This window comes from Crocodylus porosus, unplaced genomic scaffold, assembly GCF_001723895.1.
Source record: "Crocodylus porosus isolate Cpor-Errol unplaced genomic scaffold, CroPor_comp1, whole genome shotgun sequence".
NCBI lineage: Eukaryota > Metazoa > Chordata > Crocodylia > Crocodylidae > Crocodylus > Crocodylus porosus.
This window is the reverse complement of record NW_017728929.1, coordinates 3,345,705-3,365,863: the sequence shown is the minus strand read 5'-3', so window position 1 is coordinate 3,365,863 and position 20,159 is coordinate 3,345,705. Positions and strand designations below refer to the sequence as shown.

The following is a 20,159-nucleotide window of genomic DNA, read 5'->3' as shown; positions in this document are numbered from 1 at the left end:
GCCGGCCTCGGTGGGGCGCGCTGCACGCCTTCCTGCGCTGCAACCTGCCGCCGGAGACGCAGCGCGTGGTGGTCTTCCTCATCCTGCTCTTCCTTATCCTCGTCAACGTGGTGCTCATGTTCCTCCTGGCCTTTCAGTGACGGCGGCGGAGCAGCAGGTCAGCTTGTCGTTGTGTGGTGCCCGCGTGCCCCGGGGCGGCGGCGGCGGCGGCGCCTCCAGCGAGGGCGAGCGGCCAGGACGATGCCGAGCCTGTGTGCAGTGCTCCTCCAGGACCCCGCGGGCTTTGCAGCCTGCAGAGATGCAGCCGCTCCGCCCAAGTGACCTGCCCGTGCTCACGCACCGCACGCGCCACCTCTGCCCGGGCGCCGCGGCCGGCGCTGCTGGCACTGCCGTCAGCGGGGCTGGGCCGCGGGGCCGGCGTGACGCCCGCTTAAGCCCCGCTGATTCGTAAGGGATCACTAGCGGGCATCGGGAATTCATGCTGACAAAAAGCTGCAGCCCGGTGGAAGGAGCTTTTAACCTGTTTCCTGAATTACCTCTTTGTGCGTGTATGTACGTGCATGTGTGTGCTAAAATGGCTGGCAAAATGAGTGCACAGGAAGCTGCTGTCATGCCAGGCATTTCTAGCAGCATTGTAGTATCCAGAAGTGAGTTGAGGAGCACAGAAATAAACCTGTTAGAAGGAAGAGAGAACGAAGCCAAGCCTCCAGACAAGGTCTTTTCTGTTTGTCTGTGTCATGTCACCCACCCTGTTACATCGTGAAGCTCCAGCCACAAGCATTGTCCTCCAAGTGAAGCAACATGCTGCCTGCTTACACTAAAGGTGAATGATTCTTGGAAAGAGAAACGTTGTTGGACACCATGGCAGTGCTTTCCATACTCGTGGACACAGCTTACAGTTGCTCTGGAGCTTTTGAGTAAAATACTCACGCCCACTTATTAAAAAAAAAAGAAAGAAAAATATCAGCAAGCCCCTATTTGCTCCATTTTGCAGTTGTAAGCAGTATGTAATTTAAATACAGGTTTTTCTATGGGGTTGTATGTTTCATACCATAATCATTGGTGCTGCTGTGGTCTTTTTCAGCCCAAGTGCTTGTGACTCCTGCAGTTTGATCTCAGCTGATATTGAGGAAGGTTTGATTGTGCTGTTGTCCGTGTCACATCATGTATAATGTTCTCTGTACTGGTTATTGACATGATTTTGTATAATACATAAATGTTCTGCCAAAATCCTACGACTCAGGCACGCGAAGTGAAACTTGTACTTTGTGCATTCTTTCTTTTCTTCTATATGTAGGTTACACCAAGATTTGTAATTTCATAGATCATAGGGCAGTGGTATTGCAAATCACACCCCAGTGCACATGCTCAACATCAGTGGTCAGGAAAAAAAAATCAAATAAAAGTACCAAAGAGGCCAGCGTGGTGAATGCACCTCTTGAAAGTGTTGCAGATGCAGGCCATGAACAGGTTAGCAAGTCAGGCTGTCCTAAAAAAACTCCCATGACAACCTAAGCAAGAAGTTTAGGCCTGTCCCATCTGATCAAGGACAATTTTCTTGCATTTTTCTTCAGTGCTCAGCTTTCTTATTTGTGGATAACTAACTGCCACAGTGTGTGTTGATCCAAGTTTATGCCTTAAGCATCATTTTTCCGTTCATGTGTTCTTAGCCATACTGTTGCCTCAGACTTGTTAAAAAACAAAATCCAGGCTCCCATAAAATCTCTCTACCCTGAATTTTGAGACATTCCCATGATCTTGAGTACCAATATGTTTTTTCTATGCAGAATTTTACAGGCTGTCATTGAAAGGGGTGGTTTACAGTATTAAAGGAGCAGATTGGTCTTGGGTGCGTATGTCCCATAGTAGATGCATGTGCATGTGAGAGCAGAATTTGTCCCTCTGGTTTAAACAAGAAGGGCTTGAATGGCTTTGAGCACCCAGGACTGGCTCATGTTCCTCCTGAAGTTGATGATGGTGTTGCCATTGATGGTCATGTGTAGATGAAACAAGTTTTGTGTGCATGACACTTTAAAGCGGGCTAAATGCTTTTGCACTGCTTTAATGGTGTCGGTGTTTGCATGCCTATTGCACATTAATGCCAGATGCTGTAGGAAATGCAGTGGCGTAATGCGCCTTAAATGACTTGGGGTGCAGCAAATTAAAACTCTGAGGAGTTATAGTTTGCTGCCCCTACAGCCACAAAGTGAAGCACCGGGCTCCATGCAGCTCTATGGCTCTGTAGGAAGCCCTGCAGGCAGCCTGGCAGCAGCTGGGGAAGGCAGGCTCCGCCCAAGAAAAGCAGGGACCCTGATTTCCGGCCCCCTAGATCCTACCTGTCTGAGCTGCACAGGGGCTCGGTGCTTCCCTCCATGGCTGCAGTGCCCCCTGGGACTGCCCGAGCCAGGTGCCTGCAGGCGGGTACTGTCTGGTGGGGTGGGGATGGGGGACACTGCTGCCATGGAGGGAAGCACCAACATCTACCCCCCACAGCCCAGGGACTGCTCCACCAGCCGGCAGCTCGCCCTCCCCTCCCCACTGGAGAGGCAGGTAAGTCAGCTGGGTGTGTACTTGGCACAGGGGTTTAATCAGCCCTAAATTGAAGCAGTGTTTTTTAAAACCCGCCACTTCAATTTAGGGCCCCCATTTTGTCTACATATGCCTGATAGTAATGGAGGCAGTCAAAAATGAGCTCCAGCATATCAAAAAGTGCTTACAGCGTGTTTGATTATTAATATATCTATCCTGTTCTGTATCCTGATAAGGAACACAACACACAGTGCTAGCTGGCAAGAACCAGGCATATTTTAAGTGATTCTATTTAGAAGTAAATGTTGAGATCAGGGTTGCTCAACATTGGGCCTGCAGACCAGATCCAGCCCATGGCACCATATCTTCTGGCCCATGGGGCTACCCACAACTCCATAAATTTGGTGGTGAGAGAGCGGTGCCACCATTCCCCTCTTGCAACTCCTCTGGACCCATGGCGAGCCCTGGGCCCTGCGTGCTGAATCAGGTGCCTGATCCCAGCGGATAGGGTGGCTGCAGGTAGCCCAATCCCAGTGTTGGGGGCCAGGAGGGGGTTGCCTCGGACCCCTAGAATCTAATCCCAGGGTGTGGGGAGGTGGGAGAGGGTGATGGTGGTCCCCCAGGATCCAATCCCATCACATGAGAGGTAGGAGGGGGTTGTCTCAGGCTCTGGGGTCTGGTCTGGCCTGCAGATGGGCTGTGCCCCACTCATCTGGCCTCTAGGGCCAAAAGGTTGAGCACCATTGGTCTAGATAGTATTCACTGTAATGCTGTCATTGATCTGCTCTTCATTTATCTCTGTAAACATATGCCATCCTTGGATAAGCTGACAGACAAACATGCCCTGGAATGTAGATCACAACCTTTGAAGGCCAAACACAATCCCATTTGTTAGGATAAATTTATGAAAACAAATTTTTTTTTTGCTAATTGGCAGTTGGTTCTACAAGTGGTTACTTAGCCATTTGCCAGCTAGTGCTTATGGTTTCTTAAAACCTTTTCAATAGACAGCAGTCAGCTGGAATACAATCACATAACTAATGTCCTGTAGATGGAGTCTAGATGGTGAGGAAACCATTCCAGTGTTCTTGCTGTTGAAGAACTATACCCTCCTCTACCTACTGCTCAGTCATCACAGATAGAAATGACATTTACAGTTTGTACAAATACTTCTGTACAAGTCTTCTGCTTTTTTCCATTTCAAGATATGTTACAAGGGTCTGTAACTCACTGCCCCTTATTCCTAGCAAGGTTTCACCCCCCCCGGTCATCCTTTAGATTTGTTCTTTAGGAAGTCGATGTTGGCATATGTACCACTTTTGCATTGGCATTTTATCATGTTGTGTTGGAGGCTTTCATGGTTATAAAAGAGCATTTATGTAAATGAAGGCATCCAGTCATGCATCCTCCTAACATGGTTTGTCACAGGTGTGGGGATATGCTTTTTGGAAGTCTCTTGTTAGCGTGCTCCCAGCCCTTTGCTGCCCCTCCTATTCCATTCTCCTCCAGTCCCTTACCACCATGAGTTTCAGGTCTCTCCCAGGGTCCCCAATCCCAGGAAATAGCTTTTACCCTGCTCTGCTCAGCTGCAGCATCTGGTGTCGTTGAAAGTAATAAATCCTACTACTATTTGTATCACCATCTTGGGACTTCAAAGACAATGCAGCAGCCACTAGTGGAGTGGATTATTGGGATCATCTGAGACCCCAAAATAATAGCTGCTGTTGCTAGATGGAAATTATAAATTTGGAAGGAAGCATCATGACGTTCACAGATGGAGTCTCCAAGGTACAGATATTTCTCGCTGCTTTCTCCTGTGCCAGCTCTCTTGTTCTTGAAACATAGCAACTACTAACACAAAGGATTCCAGATTGCTCCTTCTTTTAAAAAAACTGACTGCCCTTAGTGAGCAACAAAAGTGAAGTGCCATTTTTGAAAGGTAATGGAAAGAGCAGGACAGATGTAGAAGTAGGGTGCAATACCAAACTGAAGACAAATAACATTTGAGAGAAAGGCTTCTAGCAATGCAAACCATTATCAGTCATGTTTTTCAAGCTGTCAGAGAACTGCTTTAGCAGTACAGTGCTCAGGTCCTCTGCCTATATGTATTCTGCATATGAAACTGCACTCATGCAGTGTTCAGAGTGCAGATTTAAACACATATGTTAGGAGACAAAATATTTTAAGTTTCTTAGGCTGTGCACAGACCCAGGTTGCATTCTCAGTACTGTACACTGAGGCAGACATTTAACACCAGAGGTAGTGATCTAAAACAACACATCTATACATCCGTTGGCAGGTTAATGTTGCCATGAGAACTCTAAATTTGGCCAGTTGTTACTATTAGGGTTTGAATTTGCAGACTTAGCACTGCATTACCCTCATATTTTGCATGCAAATGCCTGGTAATATTTTAAAGGTAATAATGAGAGAGAGAGAGATGCAAAACAACACAGACAGTATTTTGTGTCAGAAAACTTGAACATAGAGCAAGAACCTGCCCCACAAATGATCATACTGAAATTACTGACATTGTGCATAAAGTCAGGGTGTCGCTGAGAGAATAATAGTGGTAGCTTCTGGGCTTAAAGATCTTGCCTTTAAAGCCAGGAGGGGCTTGGATTGCAAGTCTGCATATGCTCTCTGTCATCTAGATTTGGATCTTCTGGGTAGAAAATCTTCAGTTCAGCATGGGCTGTCTGTTTGTGAATTGTTCATTAAATAACCATTGAACAAAATGGGTAAAATATTGAGAAGAGGGGCAAGAAACTGCGCCTTGCTCCCTTCCAGGCCAATGTCCATCTTACTGGGCCACACTGCCATATTCCCTTTTGCTTGCTCAACTTTTGGCTCCATGACTCTTGGGAGCCTACTCGTTCAGCTTTAGCAGGAGTCATGGAGGATGCTGTACTTCAAAAGGAGTGCTGGAGAACGTCTTTAACCCCATCCTAGTCCATTGACCTAGTGGTTAGGGTACTGTTTTGGGAGGAGGGAGATACAGATTCAAACTCGCTCGTGGTAAGTGGGACCTAGACCCTGCCCTTGGGCAAGTGCCCTTACCACTAAGTTACTGAGCAAAAGGTGTGTGGTCCCCTTCTCTTTTGTTCATATGTTACTTATTTAAGTCCTTTCCTTTTTCCTGTCCTGGTGACAAGGTATTTAGCAGAATTTGCAGATTTGTTGAAATCTGACATGGCCACACGATGGGTGCTTCTGCTGTGGCTTTGAACTTGTGACCTCTGCACCTTAGCAGCTGCATCACCCGAGCTCCCAGTTATTTAGATGCTCTGGCACTGCAGAAATAGGTGTGCACCCTGAGTGCATGGGAATCCCACTGTGGTACCTGTCCACTTAGCAAGTTGGAGCAGTTGAATCGTGACCCGACAGAAGCTCATAAGGCAGCCCATAAGTTTTGCCACTGGTGAAATGGGAGATATACATGTCACTCTCCTGTGGCAGAGTAGGATCAGCTACACAGAATAGGACTGATTGCCCCAGGGGTGCAAAGACAGCTAGCTGCTTCCTGCATAAATGGGAGAGCTATACACTTCCATAATGTGGAATAGGATGGGATTCAAGGTGTGCACTAGATTATTTAGTGAGGTGCCTCAGTCTTCTATTCAGTCTCAGATACAACAGGATTTGCTCTACTCAGGGAGGCATCTAAGTTTGAGGCAAGGGCAAGCGAAGTTGGAGGTGCTTTAGAGGCTAAATTGGATGTGGGTCTAATTGAGGGTTTTCAAAGCACCCTGAGGTCTTTGTCAGAAGGAACTAGATACAGGCAAAGTATTAATATTTGACAGTGTGGTTGGGAACTAAAGGTCACACCTATATTTATAAAAACGGTCCTGGGAGAGATTGAATGCTCGTCGGAGGTACGGTACTTGTCCTGAGATTGGCTGTTATAACCCATAGCCAGGCCTTGGCAATATAAGACCAGAGCCTGAGAGAAGAGAACCTGAAATGTGGATGAATATTTTTCGGCATTCCTATCTGTTTAGCTGTATATTGTGCCTATTTCCATGGTATCAGAGCACATGATTATTGGTGAAAATGGGACACTTACATCTTTTCTCTTGCTCCATGTGACCCTTGCCTCGCTGATGGTAGTTTATTATACCAGCATATCTGTTGCTCTAAGTGGGATTTCTTGCCTTCCAGCAAATGAAAGTGAATCAACCTGCATTTAGAAATGGTGACTCATTCAAACCTGTCTTACTTTCAGCTGGAGAAATAATAATGATTGATCTACTCAGGAAGTCAGCACCTGGCAAAGAGTTTCTGAGCTGTGTTGGGTGCGAGGAGCGTGGGCAACACTGAAAAGTCTGCTGAGAAAGGGAAAATGATTGGGGACTTGAATACACAAAGTGGGCATTTTTTTGCTAATTGCACTTAGTCATCGCTAAATAAGGCGACCCAACAGGGAGATGTAGTACAGCAACAGCAACAAAACATCAACATTCAGGTTTGATTGTACCTTTGGTAAAGAGTCCAAAGTAAAGAGCGCTGCAGGCTTTGTGCCTCAGAGAAGCACTTCTGTAAGTACCTTCCATGGTCCTCCTTCCCTCCCGGATGGAGGGCGAGTTTTGCTGTGACATTTTTTGGAGGGAGGACATTCCTCCATGTGTCACAGTCAGCCAGCTTGTCTGGTCAGTATGTGAAAGCACAGGGCTATTGCTCAACCTTTCCCTATTCACTGCCTCCATAGTTGCTGCTGGGGAAAGTGTTCTAGGGACATCCCAAGCACAAGAAGTGATCCTCATATTTACAACCAGAAGCAGATCCAAAGGGGTACAGTGGTGCAGGTGCCTCCCCTCCACTGCTTTTGATCCAGACTACACTGCAGTAGTTTCTGGGGACTTTTTTAAAAGTCCTCAAAGCACCCAAGAATCTCCACTTCCCCTCTGTACTCAAAAGCATGCCACCTCCCCCCTCTCATCTTGCTCTGCTGCTTTCCACTGTCCCAAGGGTACTTCAAAGCCACTCCTGCCCTCTCCAGCTGGGTTTTGTGGGGACTGGACTCAGCTGGGAACAGCAGCAGCAGCAGCACCAATGGGAAGGGGCTGCGTTCCCCCATCCTGCCTAGCGCCCCAAGAGCGGGCACAGGGTGAGGGAACCCCTCCACCTGTTGCTGCTGCCTCTGTTCCCAGCTGAGCCCAGCCTCTGCACAGCCTGACTGGGGCAGGCAGGAGCAGCTTTAAAACTTCCCCCTCTGGCAGGTAAACCAGCAGCAGCAGATGGGGGGAAAGGGATTCTTACATATTTTGGGGACTTTAAAAAAGTCCTCAAAGGCTCTGGTGGTGTGTCTGTCCACACTGGTGGCTGTGGGGAGGAAGCTGGGAGGTGGGGATGCAGCTGCCTTTGCAATGAGGGTAGCTGTTCCAACACCCACTTTTGCCAAATTCTGGATCTGCCCCTGGCTGCGACATATGCCGTGCATAGGGCATGTTTTATTTTCTCCCACTCCTGTGCATGGCTGCATGGGACCTGGAGACACAGTCTAGCTTTGTTTCACTAGAATGTTTAAGTGCCACTGGCTCGTAGAACGAGAAAGAGCACAACTGGTTTTGTCTTAAATCTAGGAAATTCCCAAGTTTTCACAGCCCTAATGCAGAGCACTGACTGTACAAACAGGAGAAAGACCAAGGCATGTTTCTTGGAGGGAGACAACATGCTTCAGAGCAGGTTTTGTTCCAAATCCATCCTCCAGGGGCAAGATCCCTTTATCTAGTGATGATAAACCATCTTTGATTTATTCTGGGACTGTAAGGCATGGAGTTGACCAGACAAGGAACATGTTAAGCATTTAGAATGATGCCATCAATTGTTATTTTTAAAACATGGTCCCATTGTGGAATCCATGAATGGCATGTGCCCCCAGCAGCTGGGGGGACGTAACCGCGGCAGCGGTGGTGGGAGCCCAGCAGCAGTGAGTGAGGCACTCCCACAGACCAGCGGCAGCAGGGAGTGGCGAGCACCAACCACAGGTCATCGACCTACACATACCGCAGCAGTGGTGGCCGGGGGGATCATGGACCGTCTTTTTGCAGGGGTTCACGTGCAGGGGGTGCATTGCCCCGGTGGAATCTGCATCCTTGGCAGTTTTCAAGAGCAGGTTAGACAGACACTTCACAGGGATGGTTTAGTCAGGGATGATCCTGCCTTGAGCAGGGGGCTGAACTTGTTGACCTTGTGAGGTCTCTTCCAGGCCTACCTCCTATGATCCTATTATTTTACACAGATCAGGTAATTCGATTTAGACATGGGGACCACTGAATCCACAGTCATATCAACTGCACAAGACACTGTGGTGAGGGGCGGGGAAGAGGCATTTTTGATGCATATTCAACTTGTGACTCTTCTGGAGTTACTTCAAACATTTCCGGATGGTTCTCATCACCTTCTGAAAGAGAAATTGCCGCCGTAGCTAATTTTTCTCAGTCACCAGACCCTTGCAGTTGTTCAAAGAGGAGAGGCTGAAGGAAGCAGGCAGAAGCTACATCTCAAAGGACTCCCTTGGGGAAATTGTCATCAAGAGCCAGAACCTGCAAATTTCTGAGCATCTTTTCCTAGGTACTAAGTAGCTTTGGTTCCTCTGTTAATGCAAGGGAGATGTTTTCACAGGAGATGGAAGCAATAAAAATCATTTTAGCATGTTCCCTGCAGCCTGTTCCATTAAAATTAAATTACTAAAAAAGAAAACAAGCCCTGCATTTCTGGCATACTGCCAACCCCACAACCATAGATATGCTGACCTTTTGCTGATTGTAAGCAGTTTGCAAACAGCACAGTTATATTTGCTCCTAAGAAATGTTTCCCCTTGCCATATTTGTAGAACGAATTTAGATTAGTTTGCCTTGAAGCTGCAACTCATCTTTGGAGAGAGAATTGAGGTCTGGCTCAAAGCCAGGAGCCAGATTCTCTTATCTTTCCAGGTATTTGTGGCTGGGAAACCCCTTGCTCTGAATTCCCCCACTGTTTGTGGTGGTGGGGATATTCTTGATCCAGTAAAGGGAGTTACGTGGATTTCTCCCAATGAAACAAAGGGAAACTGTGAGTTCCTTGGGAAGCTGCAGCTAAGTGGGCTTTCTCTGAGTTGTCGTTGTGGCCACAAAAGTAGTAGTAACTCGGGAAAGACCAGCTAAACTGCAGGCTGCTGGCAGAAAGACAAAATAGACTTGGCCTCCCTGCATCTCAGAAGTGACAGCAACTCCTTGACAAGGGAGGAGGAAAACAAGAGGGTAGAAAAAGGAACATCGGCATTTGGCAGCAGTTTACCTTAGAGATGGGAGGTGAAAGAGCAAGAGCTATGGAAAAGGATTAATAAATGGGTTCTCAGTGGGAACAGTTCAAAGAGAAATTGTGTTCCCAGAGAAAAGGGAGCTAGAGAGTGATAAGGAAAGGCCATGAAGAGAAAATAAAACAAAGGACCCAGCAGCATATATATGTAGTATAATCACAAAGGCAGAAAGTAATAAAACAACTAACATTTCCCATGAGGATCAGTAATAGAAATGTGTAACATTTTGCCCATGTCTATTAAATAATTAAATGAAAAGGGACCCCGAAACCTATGCTACAACAAGGTTAGGATTGCACAGTTTAAGTGTAAAAGGTCAAGAAATGCAAAAGCTACATTAAATTTGTGACATTGCACACCCCTCATGTAATAGTGTTACACCTAAAAGCTACAGTTGGGCTGAGACGCTGGATTACAGTCTGTTATATACCATGTTTTACAGGATATAGTTAAACAACATGTGAAATTCAGGGGGATGATACCAAATCTTCTGAACTGCCGCTCAGTGTATGGATACCTTATTTCATGAGACTTTCTCAGTTGTGGACTTAACTTTTACATGGTCAACATTTTTCTTACTATCTTATTTACATATATCACAATACTGGGTCAGACTTACCTGTCAACCTACTACTATCAAAGCCACACTGGAAACTTCAGATCAATAAATCAGATCCGGTCCTCCCTCCAATTCATCTCCAAAAAATGGAAGGAAAGTAAAGATTGCTTTCAGACTTCCAGGAGTGGCTATTCTCTAGTTAATGCTGTAGCAAACTGGCTAGTGCTTAATGTCCAGCAGTAATAGTTTAGTGGTAGGATTCTTCCATATAGGAAGCCTGAATTTGATACCTGACCAATGGAGCCCTTTAGCCCTGGGCTTGGTCACTGGCCTCAACACAGTGTTTGCTCTCTGATTCAGAAAACTGTAGCCATTGCTTTGGAAGAGGGGGCCACACATATGTGTACATGCCTGGGTCTATCCCACTCTTATGAGGCTTACCTGTCCCTTCAAGTCCTATGATTTTATGTATCATATCTCTCTGGTAAAGAAAATCACAACTGCTGAGCCTTATACCACTGTCCCTGGAGATGCTACCTGAGATCAAGGAGTAGGACAATTGGAGGCGTATCCTAGTGTCCATCTCTTGTGCCCAAACTGGGCATTTGGAGAGACATGACCACATATTAGTTAAACACTGAAGTTACTTAAACAACTTCTAGCCCTCAGACCGGTTCAAACTGCTTAAGCTACTTTAAGGACACATTTAAACTGCTTCAGATGCTTTTTAAAGCCAGAAATTAGTTTAAATTGGTTAAACTGAGTTAGGGCTTGGAGTGACTTAAACTCCTTAGCTTTGTGGGTCTAAGACAGGGGTGGGCAAAGTATGGCCCACAGTCTGGATTCAGCCCATGGAGGGACTTTGTCTGGCCTGTGGCAGGACCCTCGGTCATGCCTGGTCCAGGCACCATTCAGCCTGTGACACTTCCCACTATCCCCTGGGCATGCAGCAGGGCTGGGGCAGCTCCACAGCTGGACTGCCTTTCTAGGCAGCACAGGTGGCAATGGCTCCTTCCAGTTGCCACTGCCACCACTGGCCCCAGGCCTGTGATACTGGTGGAGACCTGCATGCACAACCCCAGCCCTGGTCTACCCCATGCCTGCACTGGACTCTCACGCCCACACTGAGCAGTGGCGGCAATTAGGAAGAAGCTACTGCTTGGCATGGGCGAAAAGCCTCCCTTTCACCAGTGCCAGACCCTTCTTGCTGCAGCTGCCTGGGCTCCCCTATGGCTCCTCTGCACTGCCACCACTGCCCTGCTGGACAGCCCAGAGGCAGTGATGATGGTGGCAGAGAGGAGCTGCAGAGCAGCCTGGGCGCGGGCTCCGGGCAGCTGCAGCAAGGAGGGGCCAGCACTAGTGAGAGGGAGGGGCTGCTTTTCCCCATGCTATGCAGCAGCTTCTGCCTGGCCGCTGCTGCTGCTCAGCGTGGGTGGGTGGTCTGGAGCAGGTGTGGAGGGGGCTGGATTGGGGCTGTGTGTGCAGGTCCAGACTGGTCCGCTCCAGCTGCGGTGTGTCTGGAGTGGGCATGGCATGGGCTGGGGTCAGGGCTGGGGCTGTGTGCTGTTGGTGGTGCCGGGGAGGAGGCACAGGGCCTGTAGGCTCTGGGCTGTTGCCTGGGGGGGGGGTGTGTGACCAGCTTAGAGGGGCATGCATGCATGTGTGTGTATGGCTCCCATGCATACCCCACCATACCCACATGCCTTCCCCCACAAACCCAACCACACCCTCCCCCACTTACAATCACACCTTCCCCACACCCCTTCCACCCCCCACAAACCATCCCCTGCAAACACACATAAATAAGGACAACAATAGTTTTTAAAATAAAATATGTTATAATAGATGTTTGATTTTTAGTATATGATTTAGTTTCTTTCTGGTTCAAGGATGGCAAACCCCTCTTCCCAAAAGGAGTACTACAGGGGCAAGGAGAAGGCCTTCTGGTGGCAAAGGTTGGGGCTAGGGGCGGGGTTTCTGGTCCCAAGATGGCAACCAGGGGGCAGGGCACCTGTGAAGGGGTGGGGCTACCCTTGTGGCCCTCAACAGCTCATCAAAACTCATTAAGCAGTTTTCCAGCCAAAATAATTGCCTGCCTCTTGTCTAAGGTATTTTGAGGTCCTTGAAGTTCTTAAGTGATAAAGTCCTGAACATTGTTGAAAGAGTTAATTTACATATGTACCCATTTGTAGTCTTGAGGCTCAATGAGCGAAGTTTGCATTTTCAACATGTGAGATGTATTCGTGGGTAAAACTGATGGCTAGAAGGGGAAATAACAAATTACAATTTTCTCACTCAAAAAAGGTGTTGAATCACTTAGTTCACATTTCCCAGAAGAAACATGACTTAAGTCTAAAACAATGTAAGGAAAAGCTTAATCTCAGATAAATAATTTTCTGGAAACTTAATTGAATGATAGAAAGGTCTTAGGTTATAATGGAAAGCATTGTATAACCTTAGCTATGGGAATCACTACCAGCACCTGCTATAATAGTTTAACATTTGAGTTACATGGCACAATAGAAAAAAAAACCTTTTGCACAGAAAAATTCAGTGGCTTTTTATCTTCCATTATTTCCTATGAGAATATTAGTTCTACAAAGTTAGCAGACTCTCATTATACAGATATAGGCAAAACAGGGAAATTGCCAGTTTATGAGTGGGATTGCCCTTGGATAAGCCATTACTGAGACTGTAGTTCACTGGTGTGAATAATGGGTCCTGCAGATAAAGAGGGAGAAATCATTGTTTGGGCAGATCTGTTCTTTGAATTAGGTGTACACACAACCTGTACTTGATTCCTAAAATATGGAGAACTGCAAGACCTGAGTGAATTTTAGGTTTTTTTGTATTCAGCCCTTCCCTGGTGCTCACTCACATGTTCCCATGAGGGCCGCGTCTACACATGCGTGGACATTTGGTGTCTCAGGTACAACTAGCAGTGGTGCCCCTTGTGCCACTGCTAGTTGTCCTCAGGGAATACCTGTGCCACATGTGTTCTGGCATGCAGCAAGTTACTCTGGGTCCACTGGGGGAGCCTGACCCCAGCAGCTTTACCTGGGGGCTACAGCAATGGTGATCCTGCCACATGGTGGTGGCGGCCAGAGCATGGCTCCAGCTGGCCCAGGCTCTGGTTTTGAGTGGCGCACTTGTCCTCCCCTTGTGTGCCACTCTGCTTTTTTTCCCCGCAGGTTTTTTAGACCCCTGAATACTGAGGTGTCAAAAAAAAGCCCTGTGCTGCTCCCTTGTAGCATGGAGAACAACTGAACACGCAGTATGTGATGCCACAGTCATGTCTGTGGTGCCACATACTGCACGGCTGCACTCGTCTAGTTGTAGCCAGTGAGATCAAAATAACAGGGACATAGCTCTGCGTCCTCTATTAAAACATGGATAGCTTCCCTTCTGCTGCATGGCTTGAGTAGACAGAGCTCCTCCACAGCTTGCCCTTCTCTGTGGCTTCTCTTGTTTCACCACTCCTCTCTTTATATTCCCTGAGGGGAAATTAGAAAAAGGAACGTGGAGATCCATAGGGAATCATCAAATGGGAATGTTTCTAGTGGGATACTGTAAAATCATGCTAGCCTAAGTGCTATTTTCCATTTTCATCAACAAACCGGAAGTACTGTATTTCACAGTGTATAAGTCAAGTTTTGAAGGCAAATAGTTTACTCTTAAAATTCATTCTCTACTTATACCCCTGTGAGCAGTGCTGCCTGGACCGCCCTAGGAGCTTCCTGGGAGCTTGCGCAGCACGCAGCCTGCTGGCAGCCCGCCTGGCCAGCCCTGGGTGCACCACTACCATGGAGGGAAGGACTGAGCCCTCCTGCAGCTCAGGGGCTGTCTGCACCAGTGGCAGCTCACCCTCCAGCTGCAGGGCAGGTGGGGAGGCTCTGCTGAAAGCAGGATCAGGCCCCTTGCCCCTTCTGTCTTCAGCAGGCACCAGCAGCCAGCAGGATGCCTGCTGTCAGCTGGGAAGGGCTGGCTTGCTCCGCGGCAGCGCTGGGTGTTGGGCAGGGCCAGCCTCCTCCCGCCCCCACCTGACACCCTGTGCTGCCCTGAGGCAAGCCAGCCTCTTCTTGGGTGGCGGCAGGCATCCTGCTGGCTGCAGGTGCCTACTGAAGGCAAAAGCATTGAGGGGTGCAGTCTTCGCTGGGGAGCTAGCTGCCACCAGCCTGGGTAGCCCCTGAACTGCGGGGAGGCCTGTTCTTTTTCTCTGTGGTGGCAGCACCCCTGGGGACGGGCAGGCGGCCTGCCAGTGGGTTGTGTGCTGCCCAAGCACCTCATGGCCTGATCCAGCTTCCCAGAAGCCTACCAATATGCCGCCTCTGCCATGAGTCCACCTGGGCTTCCAGCACATGACACACTGAAACAGGGTCAACTTATACATTGGACATACAAAAATCCTAACTTTTTTTACAGAAATATGGGGGTCAACTTATAAAATGTGTCAAGCTATATACTGTAAAATACAGTCAATATTTGGTAAGTACAGTAAACTCATGGCAGGTAAATTTTTCAGATAGCACAAAAAGTGTCAAAGAAGTAGATGAAGAAGAGGGCATGGCAGTCATACTGTGTGATTTCCATCAGTTTTTAGGTTGAGACCACTGAAATGAAATTTATTTTAGCATGCCAGATTATACATCCCCCTAGGAACAAGGAACACAGGCTCGGCTTACAGAGATGGGGGGACAGTATTCCACAAACTAGTCGTTCTAGAAAGGATTTAGGGGGTCTTATTGAATGAGCAACTCTATATAAGTATAATGTTATGGGCTACAAAACAGGACAGCGTGCAATCCTTGGCTGTATAAACAGAGAAGTAATGAGCTGAAACAGGGAAGTACAGGGTATTGAGGAATATTACATACAGTTCAGATGTTCATTTTTTTAAAGATGTTAAAGAATCTTTAATTAAAGATCAGCAACTAAAGAGAAAGCTTCCAATGAGAGACATGGAGATCATTAAAGGCCTCTTTATTCTAGCTGAAAAGGTATGATAAGAACCAATGGCTGGAATTCAAAATCAGAAATATTTAAATTTGAAATTAGGTGCAAATTTTTCACATGGAATGCAGATTAGCCAAACTACCAAGGCAACTGGTGGATTCTCCATCTGTTGATGTCATTAGAGGAAGACTGGATGCCATTCAGAAAGATATTCCTTAAGCAAACACAAGTTGTGCTTTAATCAAACACAAGATGTTGTGCTCAACACATAAATTTGTTAGACTTGAACTATTTCAAGAAATGATTTTTTAAGGCCCCTGAAAAATGGGGTTTAATTATCTGGACTGGGCAATGCCAGGGCCCCATTTCTGTTTTGTTTCTGTCCTGTCTCTGAAATCCACCCAGAATAATTTTGTTGGGGAGAAGGGAGAGAATAAAGGAATTGAAGTGCCTGGGGCTTGATCCAGGAGCTAATTTTGAAGCCCCAGGCAGAGATTGGATGGATTCCACCTGTAAGGAATATAAAATAATAATGCAACGCTGCCTCTGGGCATGATGAGTAATAATATTCCTCTCCCTGGTGCACTTTCTTTATGAGAAGACAGGTGAGATCTCCATGTTGGAGTCTTGACAGACTGAAAGAACTGGAGCAGTCTGTGAGTTTTGCCTGTAGGGTCACTCAGGCTGGCAGAACTGCAGTTTTAAATGTTTGATGTGATGACCCAGTTATGTTTTTTCATTTACTAATATTTGTGTTTTGAGGGGTATGAAGAAATGCTTGTCCAAACAAAGACAATATTTCTCAAAAGCTATTTTAGCTGTGCCTGATCCTCTACTCTGGATTCAAAGGTGTCTATTTTAGGGTAACAGAACAGAAAATGTCATTCCCTTTGGCTTGTGCCTTATCCCTTCTTGACTGGCTGTGGAGCTGTCCTGTGCCTGGCATTGGATGTACCTGATATAAGCAGGGCTGATTTTTCAGCTCATAGCAGTAAAGCTTGCTCAGCATCAGCAACATAGGGGTGTTAAAATGAACAGCTGGAAAATAAATATTTCCTAGAGCAGCCTTCATCCCTGGTTCCATGAGTTGCAAAGGAACAGGGTTTCCACATAGCGCACTGATCTTTTATCTTTCTTAATATTGCCTGGAGCTTCTGCTAGAACAAGGCTGGAACATATGAAACAATTATGTGAAGGTGCACAGCCTTAGACAAACAAGAACTGAACAGTAGTAATGCAAACATGCATATAGATGGAGAACTTGGCAATTCTGATTTGTTTGCATACATATAATTGACTTAATTTCAGGGTAATTATGTTAATTTGCAGTGGACCCCAGCTGTTTTCCCCTTTTGGCAGTATTTGTTCTGCCATAGTACAGACAGTGCTGGAGAAATGAATGCAACAGCTTCTGATGTGCCTTATTTTGCACTTTCATGACATATCAAACAGTGTGCACAGTGCAACTGTCTTGAATCCTCAGTTGCTCACCTGCCACATTTGTAAATGAGCAGCAAACAGATTAAAATAGATTGGAGCAGGGTGGACAGTTAAGAAACAGCTGCATATGCATAAAATGCTAATGTATATTGGAGCACCTGCAGTACAGTCAGCATTCATCTTCAGACATCGACTGATAATGTGACATTTTGGTACTGCCAGCAATGGGAACTGTGACATAAATAAAGAGGAGTATCTCATTGCTTCTTATTGACAGAGTTGCAGACAGCAATGTTTGGCAGCAGAAGTGGAGGGGACTAGTTTTGCTTTCTGATTTCCAATAATTTGAGAATAAATTTAGTGGAAAGCTCTGTGATCTTTAAGAAAACGCATGCCATGGTGTGGATCTTTAAAAAAGCATGGGGCAAGATCATAGTGAAAAGCTGCAGGATTTTCAAAAATAGAAAGTAAACATTCAATATTGTCTTGTACGGGAACTAGCCTTTCTTTCTCAAAGTTAATTGTAATTAGCAAGGCATATGGTGTGAGAGGCAAACCACTTTGATCCAGCTGCCAGCCCTGGAAATGGTTGATACCCACCTGGTGTGATGCTTCTGTGGAAGGTCAGAAACCCTGTAACATACTGGGGTTTCTGCAAGCTGTCCAGCAGCCCTCCAGAACTGGGGCCTGATTCTATTTTACCTCTGTATGCCTCAGTGGCACTTGCATGCTTATGTGAAGCTCAATTTTTTTGGTTGTTGGTTGTAGCTGTTTTAGTCTAAGGACACAGGCAGACAAGGTTCTTTGGGTAAATGTGATATCTTTTATTAAACCAATTAATAGTTGGAAAATATGCTTTGCAAGCTTTCAGACACAAACACCCTTCTTCAGGCATAAGGAGAATCTGCTGATGTTATGTGTTCTCTGTGGTGGAATAGAAGCCAATATGCAAAATACAGGTCTGTGAAAATGCGAATGTTTGGCAGTGAGGATCAGAGGGAATGGGAGACAGTATGTGTGACAAGTAGATGGGAGGGGCAAAGGGGGAATGTTGAATTGGTGATAAAAAAAGTTTGGATATTTTTGTCTTTGATAGATTTTCGGTATGCGTTTAAAGACAAAAATATTCAAATACCTGTGGGGCCACATTTCTCACAAGTCAACCGCTCTTTCTCCAGTCTCTCAGGTCTAATCCTCAAAGGGAATTTACAAAACACCTTTTGTGGATGAGCCTACAAACTTCATTTCATAAATCTTCTGATTAGAAAAAAAACCATAGACTAAATATAGACATTGGATTTATGGTACATTATAACCTGCCTGCCATCTGATAACCCCAGGGAACCTGTCTGCAGTTTACCAGCTACATTCTTCTATCAGCAGTTCATCATTTCTGCCTTGCCCTCCACACCTACCTGTCTCATACCTATTATCTCCTATTCCCTCTGATCTTCACTGCCACACATTTACATTTTCACAGACCTGCATTTTGCATATTGGCTTCTATTCTACCATGGAAAACATAACACCAGCAGACTCTCCCTATGCCTGAAGAAGGGTGTTTGTTCCTGAAAGCTTGCAAAGAACAAATTTCCCAACTATTCAGTTGGTCTTTTAAAAGATGTCACATTTACCCAAAGAACCTTGTCTACCCAAGTTCAATTTTTAGAATTTCAGTAAATTTTAGATTCTCTTTCCATTTGTGCAGCTATACTGGCCCCACACTTCTCCTCTGAGCATGCTACTATTGCCATGTAGCCTCCAGGGTGGAACAGAATCATCTGAGACAGGGGTGGGCAAAATACGGCCTGTAAAGCCATTCTATCTGGCCCGCAGGGCCCCTAAAAAATTTAGAAAATTAATATTGATCTGTCCTTGGTTCCTGTCAAAAATGACAGAAACCAGGGGCAACAGGACCCAGGGGAAGCCTGGTGAGCTCCTGCAACAGCAGGGCAGTGTTTGCTGCTGCTGCCCACATGGAGCTTGCGCACTGGGCAGCACAGAGGTGGCCGTGGCAAACGTTGCCTAGCACAGCAAGCGGGGGGGCTGCAGCTCTGGCTGTCATGCGCAGCCCTGACGGGTAAACCTGGAGCCGGCGCAGGGCCCAGGCTGGCAGCAGGGGTGGGTTACAAGCTGGTGTTGAGCATGGGAAAAGCGGCCCCTCGCCTGCCCCATAGCCAGTGCCCTGTGCTACAGTCCCTCACAGCTCATGTGGGGCTGCCTGGGCCTGCTCAGGACAGCCCCATGTGGGCTGTGAGCAGCTGCAGCAGGGAGTGCCGACCACGGGGCTGGGGAGGGGTCGCTTTTCCCTGCACTCAGCACCAGCTCATCCCCTGCCGGGAAGCAGGGGGTCAGGGCTGCACAGTGCCCCCCACCTGTACTACAGAGCTGGGGGGGACACGGAGTGAGCGGGAGCACGGGGCCCACACCAGTGCCCTGGGGCCAGTGCTGGTGGGGCCCAGAGCAGGGCGGCAGGTGTACAGGGTCCCAGCCATCAGGGGCTCTATGGGGCCAGGCCAGCTCCTACCTCTCCCTGCTGGTGCAGCCGGGCTCCACAGACCCCTGCCAGCCAGCACCCCGCTCTGAGACATTGGTCCCAAGACATTGGGACATTGGTACCAAGATAGTGACCAGGGGACAAGGCACCTGTCAAGGGGCGGGGCTACCCATGTGGCCCTCGACCGCTTGCCAAAACTGGGTAAGCGGCCCTCCGCTTGAAGTAATTGCCCGCCCCTGATCTGAGAGCATGTGCAACTCACCAAAACTTTAGTTGGAGAAGATCTGCAACTAGAGAACATCAGATGGAAATGGAGGGTTCTCCCACATTTTAATCCAGTAGTTAGTAGTTAGGGTACTTGCCCAGGGGGTGGCAGATTCAGGTTTTGTTTCCCTCCTCCCCAAACCAAAGGGAGTTTCAAATCTGTATCTCCTGATTCCCAACCAAGTGCTCCAGCCACCTGGCCACAGCCCAGGCATTGCCCAGATTGCTCCCCAGCCTTCCTCTTGAAGCTGGTCCCTGGCAGCCAAGAGGGAAACATATGTGGGGTCTGGAGGAGGTGAGCAAGCCAGAGGTAGCGTGACTCAGTAAAGTGGACACCCTGACCAATGGGTTAGAGTGGACAGTTCCTACCCAATATCTTTTCTGCCCCTTGCATTTAATGTTCATTGGATAAAATGAACAAATGGAAGTGGGAGAAATTCTGTCCCATTACAGCAGAGTCCATCTCACTGAGCCACACTCCCTTTGACTTGATTGTTTTCTCTTTTTGACCTCAGATGCCAGCCAGGTGCTTAGAGCACTTCTCTAGGAAGTAGGAGGTAGAGGTTCAAGCCATCTCTGGGTGAGGGGCACAGGCAGTGGAAGGCCAGGACTAGTGG

At 47.2% G+C, this 20,159-nt stretch overlaps 1 protein-coding gene across 2 annotated transcripts in view; it reads left to right on the top strand.

The window, feature by feature from the left end:
- ARHGEF4 (Rho guanine nucleotide exchange factor 4) overlaps positions 1–20,159 on the top strand; it is a 397,910-nt gene that overhangs the window by 357,374 nt on the left and 20,377 nt on the right. The window contains exon 1 of one of the 2 annotated variants that reach the window (XM_019542929.1): positions 7–157. The exons of the other annotated variant lie outside the window; for it this stretch is intronic. The gene's annotated coding sequence lies outside the window, so the exon portion shown is untranslated. Of the gene's footprint in view, positions 1–6; positions 158–20,159 lie in introns of those variants that run through there. 2 annotated transcript variants of the gene reach the window in all.